General features: G+C 35.7%; 1 protein-coding gene across 9 annotated transcripts in view; it reads left to right on the top strand.

Annotated features, from left to right (window-relative positions):
- Positions 1–23,612, top strand: part of ANO3 (anoctamin 3) — a 334,560-nt gene that overhangs the window by 163,880 nt on the left and 147,068 nt on the right. The window contains exon 1 of one of the 9 annotated variants that reach the window (XM_037839173.1): positions 22,652–22,667. The exons of the other annotated variants lie outside the window; for them this stretch is intronic. The gene's annotated coding sequence lies outside the window, so the exon portion shown is untranslated. Of the gene's footprint in view, positions 1–22,651; positions 22,668–23,612 lie in introns of those variants that run through there. 9 annotated transcript variants of the gene reach the window in all.

Here is a 23,612-nt window from a genome sequence, read left to right as displayed (position 1 = left end):
AATAATATAAAATAATCTAAGTGTCAGCACTTAATACAATACCTATTCCATTATGGAAATACAATCAGTAATTTGTTTCCTTCTTATGGTTACCTTTTTAAAGAGCATTTACACTTGCTTCATAGTTTTTATTCTTTCCTTGGATACGTCTTTTTTATTCTTTCTTTGGATACAAGACTTATTACATGTTATTCAGAGTCATAGTTTATCCAGTTACACAGGTCAGGTAACTCACGTGTTTTCATTCCAATCTGAAGTCTCATCTTCACTGATTATTTTCTATCTTCTTTGTAACCCTATGATACTATGTTGCTTAATGAGACAGCTCTATGTAATAAGGGACTCAAATGTGAAAAATAATTGGTTACCCTTTAAATAAAGTAACTAAAATAACTTGGGGAAAATCCATCCCAAAGATAGTGTCTTATAAATAATTTAGAGCAATTCAGTGTCTGAACCATCTTGAGTGTAGTAGGAAATGCAAGTTTTCCATAGTTTCACCTGAATTAATTCTCAGGCATCAGTGTAGATGTAGCTTTACATTTGGGGGTTCTTTTCAGGGCAGAGTACATGATACATAATTATACTTGATGTATTTAAGAAATATGTATGTTTTACTATTTAAAAAAACTTATAAATAAAACTAATCCAAATGGTTTAATTAAAAGAAAAATATCTCTTTGGACTTTCATTTTCCTCAATAAAATGAGAGATTACACTCAATGATCTTTCAGTTTCAACTCTCACTTTCTAAGAAATTTTAGTTGCATAACTTTTAAACAAGTATGCCCATTTCTTTTTCTAAACAGACACTTTAGAACAGTGGTTGTCAAACTACTGAACATCACACTCACCTGTAGGGCTGTACCCCATGCCCCCCACCCCCAGAGCTTCTGATACAGTAGTTCCGGTTGAGGCCTGAGAATTTGCATTTTTAACAAGTTCCAGGTGATTTTTGTGTTGCTGGTGCAGGGATCACATGTGAGAACCATTGCCTTAAATATCTCTTTACTATCTCCAGTGTATTCTACATTTTGAGAGCCTATCACGTGCTAGACTTTATGCTAAGTCTAGATATGCACTGATGAATAAAAGGGCAAAATTCCTACCCTCGTGAAACTTATATCTAGTGGAGGAATAAAAAAATAGAATAGCAAACCAATGCAGAGATCCTTTCTGCACGTTGTCATAAATACTTGAAGGAAATGAATTGAGTACAGAGTGGTGGAAGGGGAGCTACCTGGGGTCTTTCAGGAAAGCAGCCTCTCTGAAGATATTGAAGACAAGAATTGAAGGGTGAGAAGGCAACCCTGGGAAGAAGGGCAGAAAGAGGCATTCCAGGGAGAGGCGTCTTTGAGAAACAGATATGTGGCCTGTGGAAGCAGCAGCAAAGAGTGGGAAACAGAAAAGTCAGAGATGAGAGGAGACTGGGAAGTACACACGCATAATGTAGCAGGGGACTTGTGATGAGGCATTTGCATTTTATTCTAAGTTTAAAAGGAAATCCTTGAAGAGTTTTGAGCAAAAGGGTAACATTCATTTTCTGTTTCCATAAGACCCCTATGTGCACCTGAAGGTGGGGGGAGGTAGGATGGTGGTGGGGATGACCAGCATCCAGCTGAAAGGTGATGGTGGTTTGTCCTAGAGTGGGACAGCAAAATGTGGAGACCACGGGGTTGCAGATATTAAGAAATCACTTTGCAGTTGATTATTTTATATGGCAAAATGTCAAAAAAGTAAGAAAAGCAGATTAGAAAGCAAAACTGTAATTGTGTGTTTGAGAGACTATTGGTTATGGTTATAGGCAATATTTAAATTTCCCTTATTTTTATTTGTTTTGTGCAGTAAGAAAATTGCACATTGTTTTAAAATTTTTAAATTCAAATCTTTCAGCAGGAGAAAAAACTGAATTTAGAAGACAATCGTAAGTTGAATGATTCATTCATTCATTCATCCAGTTGTTAAAAAAATACACACACCTATAGTGCCAGGTACTATAGAAAATATTGTGGATACAAAATGAGTAAAACATAGTTCTTGTTTGTGGTCTAATGAGGATGGTTATAATCTGCTTTAGAGTCATGTTTCTCCACTGTTAGTGTGCATAAGAATTCTCCTTTATATGATTTGACACTCCTTCCGGGGACCATTTGCTTCTGTCACAATTAACACCTCAATAAGTCTTAAATACACTCTCCATTTTCCATGTCCCCTCTATTTAGGCATGCTCAGCCCCTCTCCTATTGATTTTTCAGGAACTCGAGTCGCTTATCACTTCTGCAATGAAGAGTTTTCTCTTTCTCTGGACGGTTGCTTCATCTTTCCTTGCATAGCACTTACACCCACCTCTACAATAGCACAATCATACCAAATTTTAATTACTTGTACCCTATCTGTCTCACCTACTAAATTGCTCTCTCTTAAAGGACATAGGCCATCTATTATTTTGTGTTTTTTTGTAATTACTTTGCTTTGGTACCTTGTGCAGAGACTGACTCATAACAGGAGCTCACAAAAACTTGACTTTCTGAACTACTGAAAGAGAATACTAGGAAATCATTACAGCTTTAAGTAGAATATGATTATTCACGTGGACTTCAAGAGTTAACGTAGAGTTCATAAAGGAGGAGGAATTCAAGCTTGTCTTTAACAGCAGTTAAAAAATGTTTGAATAATTTCACTTCTAGGAATTTACACTAATAAAATTACCAGAGAAGTGTATTTATTGCATCATTATGGATCATAACAAACAATTTAGCAAAACAAGCCTAAATATCCTTCACTAGAAAGTTGAACAAACAATGATAAAACCATTAAACAGAATAGTGTTCAGCTGTTTATAAGTGCAATAAGACATGGCCAACCTGTACCATTGATCCTCAAGTAGACTGATGGCACAACGTTAGCTAAAACATGGGGATATGTAATTGTAGTACAGAAATTCCCCACCCCTGGAAAACACAATATTAAAGGCAGTGAGACGTTGATCTGCCACAGAGATCTGCTCCACATGAGCTGTTGTGCACCAAGGCTCAGATACTCCTCCCTGAAGAGGAAGGAAAAGTTCAGAGAGCCCCAGTATTGTGTATCTTTGATCCCTTTTGTATTCTTTGCACTAAAACAGAGGGAAAATAGCCTCAGCTGAGTCTGAGTTGTAATCAACAACCAACCCTAACCTGGAATAGCTTTTGTTTTCTGACCGAACTCAAATTCAGTAGATAAAAAATTATGTATTGATATAGAACTGTGTAGTGGGCTTTTCCTGTTGGTTTGCCCAAGCATCCCTTCCTTTGTGATTCAGAAGGGGCTGACCCGCCTTCCCTACTCTAAGCTAGCCGGTCAGAGATCTCTATCCTCTTAACGGAAAGACAGGTATTGTGATGGACAAGTTTCCTAAGCTGAATTCCACTGTGGGATGTCCTTCCAGAACTATAGGGAAAGACCCTCTCTTCCCAGTTATGGGAAGATCCTTTTAGTAGGAAGGAAGGAATGAGACCAACAGAAGAAGAGGTGTGTGGTGGGGCAAGCAAAAACCAGAATTAAGAGATGGAGATGGAGAAGAGATATAGTGGCAATAGGGGAATCCTAAAAGTCACTTGCATCTCCAGAACCAGCTGTTCTTGAAGCTAACTAGCTCTACTCTTGGAGTTTTTAGGAGTAGATAGCTGAATAATTTTTATGTGTGAGCAGCAAAAGACTTGTAGTTAGGTGGATATTGTGATTGGCCAGTTCGAATTGGATTTCTGTCACTTGGGATGAAAAGAGTACTGATTAATATAAATATTCATTGTCTGTTGTTGAGTAAAAACAGATTTCATAACAGTATGTATAAAATTCTGATTATGTGTTATATATTACATATATATCATAGCTTATATATTATTTATGCATACATGTATGGAATGGCATCTATATTTGGGGGAGGGATAAAGGGAGAAATTGAGAGAAAGGAAAACTCTCAATTTGTCATAGAAATTATGTCTGTTACCTTTAGTAGTTTTTTTATTATTTCCATATTTTGTACTGATCCCGCATTACTATGAAAGCAAAAGCAAAGTTGAAAAAAAATAAAAAGGTAGTTTTAAAGTGCCACTGTTAGGAGCAGAGAAGGGTTTGGGCAATTGGAGGAACAGCACAAGCAAGGGCATGGAGTCTGGACTGGGTCCTGTCTGTGTGGAGGCCAAGGTAAGAGACACCCCTGGGTTCTGAGAACAACATGGATTTACCTAAGAAGTTTTATTCAGGAACAGAAGCTGGCTGAGCAGCTACAGGAAGGCGGGGTTGGAGAGAAGGGGGACATTAAAACATTGTTAAAACAAACATTGCCAATTAACTCAGCCCTATCAGTGTAACTCCTTATATACGTGAAAAAAATGATGAGTGAGCTGAACTGGTTCAGTTCAACGAATTTCAGTTTGGCTCTGAAGGTCGAATATGGCAATGAAAGGTCTTTTGTTTATAGAGTACAAATATCATGTTGGTCTTTTATATACTTGACAACAGTAGTAAGTAAAAAATAAAAATAATAAAAAAAGTGAGAGCTAAAATTAACTGAGCAATTTCATGTGTCAAAGGGCTTTACCAATAAGGGCTTTACATAATAAAATTATTGCTTTATCATAAAATAACTATGAAATAGATATGATCCTCATTCTCCTTTTTATAGATACCAATTTTTTTGACATAAGATGAAAGTTAAGAATTTGGTCCCTGGACTTAGAACACATGGATTTGAATCCTGTGCTGCCAGTTACATGCTGTGTGCCCATGGGAAAATTGTTTAAATTCTCTGTGCCTCATATTTCCCATCTAAGCACAGGTTGTGGAAGTGGTGGCAGAAAAGAATACCTACCTGATCAGTTATTTGTGAGGAATCGATCAATCAGTCTACATTAAAGAGGTTAGAATAGTTATGGTACATAGTAACTGCTCTGCAAAGAAAGGATGTTCACATTATTACAGTGAGAAAATGGAAGACTTGGAGAGATTAAGTACCTGGTCCAAGAACACAGTCAGGATGAGTGGCAAAGCTGGCCTTAGATCCATGCAGTCTGATTCTGTACTAAGAAAGGGAGTGATGTTGGGATTAGAGAAAGGAGAGATCCAAAAGAGAGAAGTGGTACCTCAGGAAAAAAATTGAAACCAAGAAAAAATGATCTTGGAGAAGAGACTTGTCTAATATACTGTATGATGTAAAACCTCCTCCTCATCTTCCTCCACCCAGATGACACATTCTCTTTAGTTCGCTCATGCTCTGCACAAATGGGATTTCAGGTGGTGAGTAGGGGGATGTAAAGAAGAGGATGAGAAGAGATTCCCAGATGTTATATGTTACATGTTTATAACCTGAGAAAAGAAGTCTAGAGAATGTTAAGTACTAGAAAGCCATTTTCTTCCTGAAGCATGAAATAAATGATGAAAAGTATTGGCAGGGTCTTGATCATATCTAGGTTGGACCCTGTTAACAAAATTTATCTTCAAGTAAGAGAGATGGAAAGAAGAGGATGAAATGAGGCACCTGGTCAAAATGAGCTATATGGAGTTGAAAAAACAAAGAACAGTAAGAATTCTTGTTAATAAAATAAGAATCTTGTTGCTTAGAGAAATTTTTAACAGGCAAAACAAAAAAACAAACATAACCAAGCAATATAACTAAAAAGGCCAGCCCCTCATGACCTATTTTAAATGGGTTCAATTCTTTCTGCCTGATAAACATTTTTGACTCATGTTGAGCATGATGGAAGTTATATTTGTGACTTGAGGTTGATTTTGTAGATACCTACAAATCTGGGCTTTCAATTTGCATTTCATTTTCCCACTTAGGAGTAAGTTGAAAATATATATACACACACACACACAGACACACACACCCACATTTACACAATTTCTATAATTATGTTTAATTGTGTTGTAGCACAACTGTGTTATAATTGTGTTTTACTTTGTGATGTCACTGTATTGGAAAACACTGTTTTCAAAAAATTGTAAATGTTTGCCAGTGCTCAATACATTTATGAGTGTAGATTTAAATTTTTATCTTAGTCCTCCTTAATTCTCCCTTTGGTAACAAGAAGATATATAAGATACTGCCTTCTAGGGATTTCTTATCTTAATGTGAGAACTTAAAGTTAGTAGGAAGCTTCTAGTATTTCTGATATTGAAGTAAAATGTTTTCACTAATGAATAAAAACAGCTATCTGTAAAAAGAAAGGGTTCCTGGGGCAGGGACAAAGTTTAGAGCAACTGCCACCCATGAGGAGCCTGGACTTTAAAATCTGTCTTCTTCAGTTGATACGGTCTTACGTAGTACTGGGTCAAAATAGGCAGACAGGAGAGGCTGTTGGTGGAGAAAAGCATTAACTGAACACTTGTTGAATAATATTTTTAAGAATCTTCTCTAAGGCACTGTGATCCTAGTTAACCCATACCTAATGTATTTGTCACTGCACTGCAGATGCCAACCTAATTTGCAAGGACCCTTCAGTGAATTATAACCGCTTGGCTTCCAAAGCCTCTAAGAAAACAGTCACTATAGCCATTTAACCCAAGCACTATTGCATTCTTTATTCCTAAACCATGGTGGTTCTTAGTAGCAGGTTGCTAAAAAGCAACTTCAAGACTCTATCTCCCCAAGTCTCAGTTGAGAAAACAGGTTATCTTTCCTATTTAAACTCATCCACTCTGGGTGGCTTTGTCCCTCCAACAAGGTGATATCTGGTCTAGGAGTGTGGACTGAGTGCCCAGAGGCTGTCATTAAATACATGTTTTATTGCCAAGTTCTGTCATCTATGTAATCTATTCCTGTGCACCCCTTTTTTTGATGTCTTATCATAGGGGAATGATGGAAGTGGTACAACAAAGACATTTTACACAATTCGGGTTTTTTGTGAGGCTGAGCACTTATGATTTTAAGGGTCATAAATAGGTTTCGAGAATAAATTATTGAATATATTTCCTAACTCTCATATTTAGCCCATGTACACCCACCACATACCAAGCACTAGGCTAAGAACCAAACAGATATGATCTCTGTCTTCTTGCAGTTGATAAGTACAAGCAGTGATGGTAAAAGGACACTCCAGTGAATAAATGAATACATACATACATAATGAATAAAAAGCATTTATTGATTTACATGATGTAAATAATCCCACTTTGGCCAATTTTAAGCTACCAATGTGAGACTAACTGACTCACAAAATTCCCGAAAATTTAAAAATCAGCTCTCATGGGGTAGTACAAGATGGCTCTGAGCAATAGAAAGATCTCAGTGTAGAGAAGCTTATTGAGAAAATGGGGCGTTTTCTGAGGGCATCAGAAAGCTGTCATTGTCAAGAAGCTGCAAGAGACATCAGGGACAAGTAAACAGCAAACCTCCTAGTTTTTCCTCCCCACCATATCCTTCCTTTCAGTTACGGAAAGGAGTCATAAGAAATTCTACTTTTTCTTTTTTTCCAAGATTTCTATGCTTGTGTTTTTTTTCTCTTCCATTTTTTTAACTGGGATATATTCACATACCACACAATCATCCAAAGTGTACAATCAGTTGTTCACAGTACCATCATATAGTTGTGCGTTCCTCACCACAATCAATGTTTAAACATTTTCATTTCTCCAAAAAAAAAAAAAGGAATAAAGATAAAAGTAAAAGAGAACACCCAAAACACCCCATCTCCCCCTATTATTCATTTAATTTTTGTCTCCATTTTTCTACTCATCTGTCCATACACTGGATAAAGGAGTGTGAGCCACAAGGTTTTCACAATCACACGGTTACACCGTATAAGCTATATAGTTATACAATTGCCTTCAAGAATCAAGGTTACTGGGTTGCAGTTCAACAGTTTCAGGTATTTCTTTCTAACTATTTCCATGTACTAAAAACTAGAAAGGGATATCTATATGGTGCATAAGAATAACCTCCAGAATGATCTCTTGACTCCATTTGAAATCTCTCAGCTACTGAAACTTTATTTTGTTTCATGTCTCTTCCCCCTTTTGGTCAGGAAGGCTTTCTCAATCCCATGATGCTGGGACTAGGCTCATCCCTGGGAGTCATGTACCATGTTGCTAGGAAGATTTATACACCTGGGAGTCATGTCCCACATAGAGAGGAGGGCAGTAAGTTTACCAGCAGAGCTGACTTAGAGAGAGATACCACATCTGAGCAACAAAAGAGGTTCTCTGGGGGTGACTCTTAGGCACGATTATAAGTAAGCGCTCCTTTGCAGTAACAAGTTTCATAAGGGCAAGCTCCAAGATCTAGAGATCAGCCTTCTAAATTGGTAGTCCCCAATACTTGTGAGAAAATCAGTAATTCCCCAGGTGAAAGTTTAATATTTCCACATTTTTCCCCAGTCCCTCAAAGGGGCTTTGTAAACACATTTTTATTCTCTGCCCAAATGACTCTGGGATGTATTGGGGCTTCATACTAACCTATACAAACAAGACAGATCTCACTCCCTATCTGAAGTTCCATGTAATTATGGCATTTGAACAAACTGTCCTTACAAGTTAAATTATATAGTATGCTACTGAAAACATAGATTTTGCACCAAATAAACAACTCTTCATTTGGTCTCACAGAGAAGTTGAAGTTTTAAAACACCATCAATATTGTCCTTTACCCTTTAATCTGGTTTACCTTAGTCCTAACAAAGTCCATTTTGTTCGCATCTCTAATTGAAGTCTGATCTCTTTTTCAGCCTTTTAACATTTGCTTTATGGGATAATGCTGACATTCATATAGACTGGGGTGGCAAATGCGTAACTGTGATCATACTGCGAGTCACTGATTATTTACTCAGGAAGAAATATATGGTGTGTGAATAAAACTGTTTAAAAGCAAACAGAGGGATACAAGTTCTGGAGAAAGTGTGGTGAGAGGGATGTATGTATTCACTGTTGGTGGGGAAGTAGAATGGTGCAGCCCATCTGGAGGGCAGGGTGGTGGTTCCACAGGAAGCTAAGTATTGAATTGTCATATGGTCTTGCAACCCTGTTATTGGATATATACTTGGAAGAACTGAGAGCAGGGACATGAATGAACATTTGCACAGTGGGGTTTATGGTTGCAGTATTCATGATTCGCAACTGATAGAAGTGGCCTAAGGGTACATTGACTGATGAACGAAATGACATATATATATATATATATATATAATAGAATGTTAAGCAGCTATATTAAGGAATGAAATTGTGAGGTATGCAGCTAGGTGAATGGACCGTGAGGACAGTATGTTGACTGAAATAAATCACAAATGAAAAGACAAATGTAACATCTCACTAATATGGGCTAACTATAATGTGCAAACTCTGAGAACTGAATCTGAGAGCATAGATTATCGGGAAAGCTTATGTTAAAGGTTCCTGGATTGTAAGCTCTTACAGTAGTCAAATCCTGAGTTGTAATGGCTATTTCTAAATTCTGAGATGCTGAGCTCTTTGTGTATAACTTGGTTGGTCCCTGGAACTTTGGATATATGTATGACACCTGAGACTCAGAGCCAGAGTTTGTCTGGAATTCTACTTTTTTCTAGAAATTCTAGAAATTCTCCTTTTTGAAATAACTTATCCACATTCTCCCTGCACCCAGATGAGAAAGAGCTGAATTTTAATCTAGTCTTTCCACATAGTCCCCAATTCCACTCCCACTTCCATATTCTACCAAACACCACTGAATTTGGAGTAGCCCTATAATTTATAATTTTCTGAAGATGTTTTCTTAAAAAGAAATGAAAATAAAAATTCAAAAACCAAATAACTACCTACATATTATTTATTAAATGGTAATTGCCAAAGATACTTAATTTTTAGAGTACAGCTTAATATCTTCTCTAAATCCTGTGTGTAAGTTCTGAAGCAAAAGATTGATATCTTAAAATAAATCTTTAAAAGGAGAAGGTCACCTCTATGTTCTAGACTTTCTCATTCCAACATAGATAAGCAAAAATATATTAATTATCCATCATTAGACATGGTGTTGGAATAGTTTAGTTGTCTAGAATTAAAATATTATTTGTTAAAATTGGATTCTCTTTGAGGCATTAGCATGAATGAAAGTACACATTAGGGTCTTATTGAAGTTATGGAGCTGAGATATTTATTCTGCTTTGTCTCATCTCTCTGTTTCAATTCTAGAGTGAATGTTGATAGATGCTTTTGCTTAAATGGTTATGACACCATCTGGTGTTTTTTGTTTGCTTTTTATTTTTCTTTGCATGTGTCAGACTTTGTAGAGTCATTCTACTTGATATTGTCTGATTAATAGAACTTATCTGTTCAGTAAAGCCACCTTTGTCAACCACAAATGCCAGGATAACTCCCTGTATTTAACTTTTGGGATATTAATTGTCTCTTTCAACATAAAGTTCTAAAACTGCCTATTTTATGCCAGGCATTCATCTGTCATTTAATACCTGCTGCTTGTCTTATATTAATATACTCTTCTTTTATGTGCATGTATCCCCTATCACATCCCCCACTCAAAATATCATCGTTTAATAATTACAGTGGTAACTAACTGCATTAGCTGCCTCCTAATCACTCTTAGGTAAATCAACTTATTTATTTCCATAGTCGGACTGTAAGGGCTCTTTATCTGTCTTATTCATTGTTTTTCACCTATGCCTTAAGTAGTAACTAGTAGAGAAGAACACTAAATAAATACTTTTTTGTATCTAATTCTACATTGTAGAGAATCCTAGACTTACTTTTTGAATGAAGAAGCCAGTGGACACTGAAATCAATAAAGTCAAGTCCACATAGCTGGAGTTCAAACTCAGGTCTTAGTAGCTCCAAATAATAAGCTTTTAACACTAGGCTGCATTGGCCCCAGTGTGGTGGAAAGACAGCTAGGGTCAAGGAAAAGGGACAACTTTCAGCATAATAGGTGCTTCGTACACATTGTTTTGTTCAAACTGGAGTGTAAAGGACTTCTACTTTGGTACCCGTTTTATTCTTTAGATTGCTGATCATTCTCTAGCCTCATTACCTTAAACACTTTCTGGGACAGAGTAGGCACTTAAAACATTCTGTTGGATGATAGAGGCCTCCTTGTATCTCTAGCACATAGCTCAGCATAGTTGCTAAATACATTAGTTTTGTGTTTACGAGTGTGTGTTTTTGTATGTGTGCTTACTTTTTAGGTTAATGAAGGTTGATGCAACTCAGGATTATTAATCTGGCTTTCCTGAGATATGATTTTTTTTTTTTTACCATCCCTTGCTCATTGACATAACTTTTTGTTGTCCAAGCAGGAGACTGCTGGAGAGGACTACAGTAGGCAGTTCTGGGGACAGTATTGTCTAAATGATGAGCAATGAGGTAGTGACTTTCTAATCCTTTGCAGAATCACAGCCTTGTTCTAATAAAGGGGTGCATTATAAGAGATATGCATTATTTTATCAGCAGCAGAGAGCCAGTGTTTCTGCCTACCAATTTAATGCCCTGATCACTCTGGTCTTATATTTTCATTTCTATTTTTTAAAGTGATGAATTACCTGTTACCTTTTGCCCGCCGTTATACAGAGCTTTTTTTTTTTTTTTTTTTTTTTAATGCTGGGAACGTCATGAGCTACTCCGGCCCTCGGCCAGTCTGAAGTCAGTAACATTAATCTTTATTTAAATCACATGCATCGTGTGCCCTAGCCTTCCATCCCCCCTCTCCTTGTTTGCAGCTCTCAGGGACTGTGACCCACAGGCTGAACCCCAGATGCCCAAGGCAGTCCCTCCTGCCCTTCTCAGGGCATTTCCTTCTTCCCTTTCCACCATCAAAACTCCAACCACCTTCTCTCAATTCTTGCTCTTTGCCAAGGAAAAGAATAAACTAAGATTAATTTGAGTTAAGGTATTAGTGGCTTACCATAGCTACACATTTGCCAAAGAATAGATTTCAAAATAATTTTTAAGTGGCACAGTAACAACTTAACAGTTATGACTTATTTTAATGTGTATAAAAATATAACCAGTGCATTAAACCTCTTATTTTTGGTTTAACATAACTTAGGCAAGGGCTATTTTTATTTTTAGAAAGAGTGAAATTTAAAGAAAAATAATATTGGATAGGTGATATGTGGCTATGGCAACAAAAATCATAATTAAAGTTTGAGAAACAATATTTATCCTGTCTAATCACTTCCCAGATGACAGTTGTCATTTATCTCCCACCTAAGTGGTCTGGCAGTCTAGATAGTTGTTTTACATCTCTATCAGCTGCTATCTTCACAGTTATTATGCTGGGAAATACATAAGCCTTAATACTACCATTTTATAAATGAAGATGCTGAGAACTAATTAAGTGATTTTTGTACAGTCACAAGAGATAGAAAATGGAAGTGGGTGTACTCCAACTTCAAGTCATGTTGTCTTGACAAAATGAAAGAAATATGAATGTCCTCCAGTAACCTTGGTTTTAAAACAAGGACTTACTGTATGTTGAATTTCCATAGTCTCCAGAAAATAATGTTTTATTCGGGAGGAGAAATGCTGGGTATAGTCGCCAATGCCTGTTTTTTTTCTTTTTTTCCATGTAAATCCAGATGACTGCACTGTTCCTTTAGCCATGGGGCTTCCAAAGGGCTTGGAGGATTTGCTGTAGGGGATTCAACTTCTCCTTTCTGCCGAGTCTTGCCAAGGCGAGCTTAGGTTAGAGAAACAGGTACTCATAAAACTGAAGGATTCTAGGAAACAGTCAGATCCAGAGGTTCTCAACTTTGTGTACATGGACCTCTTAGGTGGCTCATACATGAGTCTCAGGAGATCTGTGAACTCCCTGAAATCAAATGCATAATTAAATGAAAACATAAATATGTGTCTTTTTCTCCAAATTTTGTCTGTGACCAAACAAGTGTCAAGAACCACTAGTTTTGTCTACGCCTGTTTTTTTTACAGCTTAAGAAACTAAACTACCAATATAGGAGAAGCTTATACAAGTACAAATAGCCAGAACCATAATTTTAAATGACACCCATGGGGGCCTCAAAGAGTTAATTTCTCTTTCCCTCTCTTTTCTCCTATAAAGATCTAACTTTTAACAGGAAGAGTAGCTTGAAAGAAGTAAGCTTGTGATAATATAGATATTAATATTATGTATTTTTTCTGTGCCTTCTTTTCAAAGTTTCCTGTGTGACTTGATTTATTGTACTCTGTGTAGATTATAGATGTGACAATAAGGTCTTCTGCTTTATGACATTAACAAAAACAGTTGTTTGATAATCCTTCCTCCTTCCTAAGTCTCAAGAGATTCTTATCTTATTGAGAGTGTTTGGGAGGAAGGAAAGGGGAGTGCGGGACTGCTGGATCATAAAAAAATGATTTTCTACAAATGTAAGGAACATGGCCTAGGGCTCGTCTTTTCTGTAGGCTCCAATACATTTCTCATCAGATCACATCCATCTTCGTGAAGGGTATAGGATATTTTATTTTGTCCTCTCAGAGAATGTGATTAATGATGAACATCTAATAGTTTAGAATAGTTTGCTTAGGAACATGCATGATGTTTCCTAACTTCTATATATATGGTCAAGGACATGGATAATAATACGAAGCAGTTATTCAGTGCCAGAAACTTTGATATCTTGATCTGGAGGTCTGCTATTTCAACTTAAATATTCAAGTGAATCAATGGCCTTTGACCCAGGTAACTTTCTGGGCCACTCCATGCTTTAGAGATATTGTTTTCCTTGTTCTTTATTTTCACTTGACGTTTTTATCTTGCTTTTACCAAAATGCAAATGAATTTAACTTGCCCTTGTAAAATTTGACCTCTGTGTTGAGGTTTCCCTTCTCTTCAGGGATCTGTCTGCCTTTCATCTGTTACCAATTCTGAGCCAAAAGAAGGGAGTATCTTAATATTTCAAGTACACTTACGACTAAGGTGTCCTAAAAATATCTTTTGCAGACTGGGCTGCCTTACTTCATTTGCCATTGTATCCCTGGCACTCAGCACACAGAAAGTGCTAATACAAAAGCCCACATTTGCAGGATCTGCAAATGTCATCCGAGTAAAAGCAATTTAAATGCTCAGGTATGCAATTTACTTCTAGGTTTCTACTTTCTCCTGAACTTGATTGAGAGATTTCTTACTATCTCTTCCATGCTCTTCAATGAACTCTTCAATGCTTTCTAAATTTTTTTTCTGTAATTCTATTTGTGTTCAGGGGAATATTCATCCCAATATCTTGTCATGTTTTCCTGTTACTTGCTTTTTCTTGTTGGTTATAGGAGTTATTTATATAGCCCAGAGACTAATCCTCTATTGGTTATATGGATGCAAACTTTCTTCTCCTATTTTAGGGATTATCTTTTCACTTTCTTTTTGCTATCTTTTGATGGGCAAGGTTTTATGTAAGTTGTAGTATTATTTGCCAGCTATTTCCTTTGTGACTAGTGCTAGTGCTTTTTTCTTGTCAAAAACAAACAAGAAAAACTTTCCTACTAAAGTCATAAACATATCCTCCTACATTTTATTTAAAAATTTTAAAAAGCTTTGCTTTTTGCATTTAAGTATTTAATCCTTTTGACTTATTTATTTGTATATTGTTAGGAAGAGTCTTTTTTTCCTCGTGAAAATAACTGATTTTCTTAGTGCCAACAATTGGTTAGTCCTCCCTTTCTTCACAGAATTGTAATTGTTTCTCTGTCATATATATGCAGGTAAGTTTCTGAGACTTCTATCATGTTTATTATATTTGTCTGTTCCTGCGTAAATACCTTGCTACCATAATTACTACAGAATTATGATAAATACTGGTATTTTTTAGGATATGTCCACTCAACTGATTCTTTTTCAAAACTTCATATGAATTTTAGGATTGGCTTACTAAATTACATATATACACACAAAACCCCAATTGAGTTCTAGATTTAAATTACATTGAATTTATAGATGGATATTTTAGAAAACTGGAGTTTTCCTTTGATAAACAGTTGCTTTACATTAACAGGCAAATTCATTATAGTTTCCTTTTTTATGTTCTGCTTAAGAAATATTTACCTACTCTAATTTCATAAATATATTGTCCCATATTCACTTCTAGAAACTGTATAGATTGTGCATTTCACAATCAAAAATTCATCTGGAATTGTTTTTTTAATAGCTTTATTGAGATATAATTAACATGCTATATAATCATTCATTTAAAGTGTACAATGTTTTTTCGTTTCAGTTCAATATTTCTAGCTTCCACTGTATTTTATCTCTTTGACTTTTTAGTTATTTGAAAGTTTTATTTCTAAATTTACAAATGTTTGTTTTTTGTTGTTGTTTTTGCTATTGTGGTTATTTTTGTTATTGATTTAACTCTGGAGTAAGTGAAGTCCTTGCCCCCTATTTTCTCTTTCATGATGTTAAAGAAGGTAGGAATCATGGGAGGCTATTCTAGAATATGTCTGTTACAATAAAGTTTATGTACTAAACAAATCAAAATTAGAGACCAGTGGTAAACAGATCACAACTGTAATTTATAAGTTCTTTCTCTAAAAAGACATCTAGAGCCCTTTAGGAAGTGATTTCAGTCACTAGATATTTATGTGAACATAATTCTGTATAGAAATAAAAATCCTAGCCATTGTTAGTTGAGGATACTGAGAGATCACAGAAAGTAGCCTCCTGGAGAAATATCCAGTGAAAAGAAGAGCATGTTAGAATATTGTAAGGACCCTTACTTGTTACAGTGTCTACTCTTTGACTCTTGGTAAGGTTGTTGAGCCTCAAAGAGAAAAGGTCAATTGTCTAAAGACACAAACACAGGGATTGAACCATGAGTAAAATCCGGATTCCCTCATTTTCTTCCTCTTTTCTCCTATTTTTATTTCCTATGAAGCGACTTTCTCCAAATAATGTGCTATCCCCCAGCTATACTATAGAGGAGGTAGGTGAATGAGAACATAAGCCTCCCTTCCCCCATGCATTCTTTTTCCAGTTTTTATGTATGTATTTATTTATTTATTTTACCAGCCTTTTAATCTTTTACCCCAGGTCTTTAATTTTGATTTGTTTAGTACATAAACCTTATTGTAACAGACATATTCTAGGATAGCCTCCCATGATTCCTACCTTCTGGTGATTATACTACTGTATAATCCTCTCCCCTATGACTTGCTTCTATGCTTTAGAATATGACAAAAATTATAGGCTGTCACTCCTCAGATTATGTTACGTTATGTTAGACTCCATCTTGCTAGTAGACTCACTCTGAAGATTCTCTTTGCTGGCTTGATGAAGTAAGCCACCATTTTGGGAACGTCCACATGGCGAGAAACTACAGGCAGCCTATAGGAACTATAGGCCTCTAGGAGCTGAGAGTGGCCACCAGCTGAGAGCTGGCAAGAAGTTGGGGTGCTCATTCCTTCTGCAACAAGGAAATGAATTATGCCAGCAACCTGAGTGAGCTTGAAAATGGCTTTCCCTTAATCGGTCCTCCAGAGAAGACTGCAGCTTCCTTGGTTTATGGCCTTGTGTGGTCCTTAAACAAAGGACCGAGCTTAAGCCATGCTTGAACTCCTGACTCATAGAATGTAAAAGACTAGATGTGCGCTGTTTAAAGCTGCTAAATTGGTGGTAATTTTTTTATGCAGCAATGGGTAACTAAAACATTTACCATAAAATATGGTATTTTGATACATTAAAATGTGCCCTAATCAAGGAATCTTCTTGATCAAACTAAAATACACCAGTGGGTACTTGTCAAAATACCAGGAAAAATAAAATCAGTCACTTGCCCAGACAATATCCTCTGGCCTAAATGAAACGATTTGAAGTTTTGAGCAAATTTACAACTCATGAGCATTCTTTTGAATCAATTTAACAAAAATAAGTCAACAAGATGCTTAATCAGCACTTGTCTAAGTATTCAGTTTTGCTAAGTTTACAATGGCCTGATCTCATTTATCTCTTTTCTCTAGGAAATAAAATTTAGGAGCTACTTTAAGAACTAAATCTGCTTAGAAATCTGTTTTTGTTTTCACTTCTCTGGCTATGCAAAGGGCTTCCTCTTCAGAATTTCTTCCGTGTCCTATATATACCTACTTAATAACATCACATAATTATTAATAAGAGTTTTAATAAGAAGTATGTGTATAATAACTTAAGAAACTATTTACTCCTGTCATTTATTCATCCTTTTATTTAACATGCATTTATTTAATACCCCATGTGTAAGTTCAATGATAGGATATGGAAATGAGCAGAGACTATCTTAATCATACATTATCTTATTTAATCCTCACCTCAAAATAACTATGTGAAGTACTGGTATTATTATTCCCCTTTTATATAAAAAGAAGTATGACTTCTGTCTATTCCTTGAGTCTTCTCTTCCTAACTTAAAGCCCTGTGGTTTTATTTTTAATCTGCTAAAAGGAAAGGCTTGCTTTTATCTCTTTTTAAAGACTTAAAATGACCTCTACTGATGTTCCTCCAATGCTCCAAACTTATCTCTGCATAGTACTTGTCACTGTCTGCATTACGTTATATATTTACTTATTTACTACATCTGCCTTCACTGCAGAATGTAAGCTCCGTGAGGATACCACCTCCTTTTGTCTTGTTCATCACTGTATTTTCAAGGCCTACAAACATTCCTAGCAACATAGTAGATATACAGAAAACACTGTTGAAGAAAATGCATTGTGATTGATTAGAGAAAAAGATCATGTACAGCTAGATGAAAGAAAAATGATCCTTAGGTTTTCTGTTGGGTATGCTCTTTAACTTGAAAGTGCCTCTTAATATTTAGCTGGAACTGTTAAGCGTGGCAAATGAGATACCAAGGTGTCCAAGTCTCATGTATATCGTTCCCCTGCCAGGCCTCTGAGGAAGCTTTTTGCAGTTCTGTGGCAGGGCACCTTTCGGGTTCCTTAGCTGTTGTACTATTTTATAAATCTTCAAACTATTTGTTGAACAGTGCTTCAGAACTGGGGTTCCAGTCAGACTTCCTGATTCTAATCCACACTTTGCAGTGATTGACCACTGACCCTGGGCACCATTGCCTTGTCTACATAACTGGGCTAATGATAGAACCTACACATCAGTTCTTATTAAAGATTTAATTAATTGTTATATGTAAATGCTTAGCTAAGTGCTTGCATGTAGAAACCTCTGATAAATGTAACTTAAAATTATGGTTATTGAATTAATCAGCCATTAGTTTTTTTGTATTTGTTTTTCAATAGATACAGCAGTAGACTTAAGTTTTATGGACTTTAGATTAGAAAGCTGATCAGTAGATGAATTACAGGATTTTGGTTAAAAATTCTATAATCCACAAGTAGCAACTTCAGTGGTAATCTAAGAGTAATGTAAAATGTATTATAAGCTTTTCAGTGCTCTTTGGTATTGTTTCCCAGCAGTGGTTAAGAATACAGAGAATGCAAACACTTTTCCATCTGTTTTAAAGTCTGTGCCTTAGTTTCAGCATCTGTGAAATGGGAAAATAGTACTTATTGTTCAATTTTTGTGGGCAATAAATGAGTTAATATATGTAAAGTTCTTGGACTAGTGCTTGGTTTCTGCTTAGCATATGTTAATTGTTATTTCTTTAATCGTACTTTATTAGTATTATTTCTTAAATAGCACTTATCTCTGCCAGATCATCATAGAGTTGGGGTACAATAACTTAGAATTCCTGCTATCTGATAAGAGTATTCCAGAGTTACTAATTATAAAGGATTTGTATTTCTGACAACTATGTGAACTAGAGGCAGTGTTGACATAAGGAGGTAGTAAGCCTGGACAGGTTCTCATCAGCGTTGCAAGCCACACCTCAACGGCACTGAAGTGACTTTTGGCGTTCCTAGAACCCATAATTAAAGTTGATTTGCCCAGGAGAATTTGCATCATAATTACTTAAGGAGAATATATATGTATTAATAGACTTTTTATTCCTAGGATACTTAAAAAATAAAAACATTATTTTCCTATAAGTATCATTTTAAATGAAAAATTTCTCTACCAGAGGAAACAGGATTTTAATTAATTCTGCAGCACTTACTACATTTCCACCAGTGGGTGCAATCTCTTCTGAGTCACAGTATATGATGTGTTTTTCTGTTAGTTTTGTTTTTAATAGGGGTTATGTTTGTTGTAAATATGTGATTTTCTTGACAAGATTGTTTCTTATTTGTCTGAAATTAAAAAAAAAATATTTTGTTCTATGTAATAGGTAGGGTCCTCTAACAAGAGTATTATGAGGAAATGGTGTAACCCTGACATAAATTACAGCTATAACCAAGGCCTGCTTGGATTTTTTTCTCTAATTAAGGAGTATAGAGCTATAACTTCTGGATAAAATGTGACATCAGACGAATAGTCTAGAGTGCTGTCTCCTAACGTTCCATTAAAGTTGCCATAAAAGGATACAGAAAGAAAAAAAAAAAACACCCAAACCACCACTGGAAACTAATAAAAAAGATTTCCATTATTTGCAGTTAATAGGATAGAATTAAGAAACACAAGCCTAGACCACAGACTTTTATAACCTTCCTGATGGACACCCCACATTTTGGAGGCACATTGGACCAACCTGGTCCATAGTCTGGCCCTCAACACTGGGCCGCAGGGGGCCACACAGCCAAGAAAACTAAGCATCTGTTGCCTTTCTCAACGGTAACTGACTTCTGAGCAGGTCACAGTCAACCTCTTCTCCCTCTGCCTTGTCACAACTGTGACTCTCTTTCTAAATCCAATCAGAAGCAGAAACACCCAGTAAATAGGCATGGCAGTAGTCGGTTGTATTCTGCATACCAATATCTGGATAAAAGCATCGTGGGTATGCTCAGCACCTGAAAGCTGAACATACTGGGAAGGGTAAAGTCTTTCATACGCAGCAGCAGAATAAATCAATTTTTAAAGCACAGACCAGGAATCAGTAATCATGAAGATTCCATTCCCACAAAGCCGTGTTAGATGAAACCTTGCAAAACACCAGAAATTGAATCAGGGCCTATGCACAACAGGTTCTATTCCACATCAAGGTCAGTAAACTGAGGTAAAATCTTTCAATAACCAAAGATTTGGTGAAGGGACTACGAACATTCTAGAAATATACACTGAATGAGAAACATCTTTATAATATTCAGTATCCCCATATACAGAAAATATAGGAAAAAGGAAACCTGGAGAGCAATGGGAATGAGACCTTTGCCACTATATGATGCTTGAACAATTGGGTAATTGTAGGGAAATAATAAATAAAATATGACCACTACCATCTTATGCAACAAAGTCAATTCCAATAGACTAGATCTAAATGTTAAGTAAAAATAATAAATCTTCAAGAAGATAAGAACAAAATATTCAAGATCTTGGAATAGGGGAAAATTTCTGAAATAGGAAACAATAACACTAACCATAAAAGAAAAGACCAATAAATCAGACTACATTAAAACTAAGACTTTCTGTTTATTGCAATGTATTATCAAAATAGTGAGAAATCCATCCTCAGAAGATTATTTGAACACATATAAATGTCAAAGGGCTTGTTATCTACCATGCCTGTAGAAATACAAATCATTGCAAAAAGACAACTATAATCATGGGAATGTAAATTACTACTAAGTACCCCTCCCTGCAAATGGCTAAAAATTCGTATGAATATTTTTTATTTTTTAAAGACTGAAAAAATGTTATGGAACAATGGGAACTAAGACTCTACTTGTAGGGATTTAAATTGGTTTAGACTTTTTGCCATGTCTATTAAATTGTAAATATTCATTCCCTATGAACTGGCACTATTTCTTCTGGGTACATACCTGATAGAAATGCATGTGCATGTGCAATATAAGATGTAAACATGAATGTTTATTACAGCTTTATTTGTAATGGTCAAGACTGAAAATAGCCCAAATGCCATTAACAGTAGAAATCATAAATAAAATTTTGTTGTCTTCATATAATGTAATATACTATATAACAATGAAAAACAAATGAACTACCATTACATGGAAATTAGGGATGTTCTTGCACCCATAATATTGCAACAAAAGAAGCCAGCCACAAAAAAAATTATTCAGTGTGTGATTGCATGTATATAAAGTTTGAAAACTTAAAATCTAATGTTTAAGGCTGTATACTTTTGTGATAAACTAAGGAAAATATATAAAAACTATCATTAAAGATAGGAATATTAACTTGGGGGGATGCAGGGCAGTATAATTGAGAGACAATGTATGAGGGGTACTTATGGAGGAGTTGGTGAGGTTATCTATCTTGATTTGGGCAGTGGTCATAAAGATGCACATTTTATAGTAATTATTAAGCTATGCATTTGTTTTCTGCACTTTTTTTTAGTATATCATGTTTCACTATTATATGTGCAGAATACCCACTTCTGTTTGCTCTGATTCATATCTACACCAACATCCTTTGGGTTACTTATTTATGTTTCTAGTTACCTTTGTCCTGAGAAGGATAGTTCTTGAAACGTGAAAGGAGTCATTTTAGATAATTGGAAAAAAGAAAATCCCATGTGAATTAACAAATTGTATACATGTTTTACCTCATTTTCTTGTGATAATAAACATTTTTTTTTTAGCTTAAGTTGAGTCAGACTTTATTGGGAATGAGCTACATGCATTATATCACTTAGTCATAAAAATAATCATACAACATTGGCAATATTATCTCCATTTAAAGGCTATAGAAACAGACACAGAAGTGAGGTTAAATTAAATGTTTAAGAACACACAGCTAATAAATAGGTTTATAATCAAGTGTGTCTGAATCCAGATCTAAACCCCTTAACCAGTGTATAATACTACATTTTGCTATCTCATAAAAGGTTAATTCAGCAATCGATATAGGATAAATGACATCATCTAATTTTGTATCTTCCTGAGAGAGGACTTGTAAATTCACCAAGATTGCGTGACCCTGTTGGCACTCTACCCATTAATCAGCCTTCTTCTCACTACACCTTGACATTCTTCAATCCTTTATTGCTCATACCTTTATTGCTTCACATATTAGATAGTATTGTAACTAACTGACTACATGCCTATCACTCCAGGTGTGCTGGTTTGAATGTATTATGTCCCCCAGAAAAAGCCATATTCTTTGATGCAGTCTCGTGGGGCAGACGTTTTGGTGCTGATTAGATTTGCATGGAGATGCACTCCACCCAACTCTGATGAGATATTTCCATGGAGGCATGGCCCCACCCATTCAGGGTGGGCCTTGATCATTGGAGCTATATAAATGAGCTGACAGGCAGAGGGAACTCAGTGCAGCTGAGAGTGAACTTTTGAAGAGGAGCTACAGCCAAGAGGGACACTTTGAAGAAAGCATAGTAGCTACAGATGAGAGACAGTTTGAAGACAGCCGTTGAAAGCAGACTCTTGCTCTGGAGAAGCTAAGAGGACAAGCACCCCAAGAGCAACTAAGAGTGACATTTTTGAGGAACTGCAGCCTAGAGAGGAATGTCCTGGGAGAAAGCCATTTTGAAAACAGAACTCTCGAGCAGATGCCAGCCACGTGCCTTCCCAGCTAACAGAGGTTTTCCGGACACCATTGGCCATCCTCCAGTGAAGGTACCCAATTGTTGATGACTTACCTTGGATACTTTATGGCCTTAAGACTGTAACTTTGTTACTAAATAAACCCCATTTATAAAAGCCAATCCATCTCTGGTGTTTTGGATTCTGGCAACATTAGCAAACTAAAACACCAGGTATGTGCTAAAAGCTTTGAAAGAATTTGGTATCTTCATCTTATTTGTATCCCTAGAATTTAGAACAGTATACTTAGACACTTAGGCATACAATAAATGCTTGTTAGATTGAGGAGAAAAGAGATTCAGAAAAAATATGCATCTCACAAAGATAAGCAGTTACCTCCATGATTTTATCTAAAAGATACCCTAAAACATGTTCCTATACAAATAGACAGACCTCTTCAGCCATTTTGCAGATAGGCTGAAATCTCTGCAAAGGGGTCCTTCTGAACATGAGCCATAACTTGCTTACTTTGTAGATATTCTTTATGAAGACTAAATTTTCTCACAGTTTTCTGAGCATCATGGTTTGCAAAACGCATTAAATTATTGAGTTGTTTCCTAACTGTTGAAAGATTAGATACGTCATGAATGACCTGCATCCTAGCATCTCTGAGAAAAGCTAGTTTTATTCTGTCTCCTAGGGACAATAAATGTGATAAACCTAACTCTAACTTGGATATATTCTACATTATGATTGGAAAACATTTCAATATTCCAGATAACTCAAGGTATGAGTCTTGATTTCATGTTTGACCAACTGTTATTATATTAAGCAATTGAAGAAGTTGTACTTTTTGTGTCTAGATAAAATGATATAAACAAAAAATTACCAATTCTGCTTTTCATGTAACAGGTTTAAAAGTGAGTTAATCAAACATCTTGGTTAATTGTTATCATATATATATTGAAATAAAACGTTCTATTCTTAAGCCTAAACCATATGGAAGATATATTGAGTTCTTTTTTTTAATGCAATTTTATGAAGTTATATTCATATAACACAATCCTCCAAAGTGAGTTAATCAAACATCTTGGTTAATTGTTATTTTTTTATATATATAAATATATAGAGAAATAAAATATACTTTTCTTAAGCCTAAACTGTATGGAAGATATAGA

The sequence above is a fragment of the Choloepus didactylus genome, chromosome 6, assembly GCF_015220235.1.
Source record: "Choloepus didactylus isolate mChoDid1 chromosome 6, mChoDid1.pri, whole genome shotgun sequence".
NCBI lineage: Eukaryota > Metazoa > Chordata > Mammalia > Pilosa > Megalonychidae > Choloepus > Choloepus didactylus.
The sequence above is the reverse complement of the archived record's forward strand: the minus strand, read 5'-3'. Positions and strand labels throughout refer to the sequence as shown.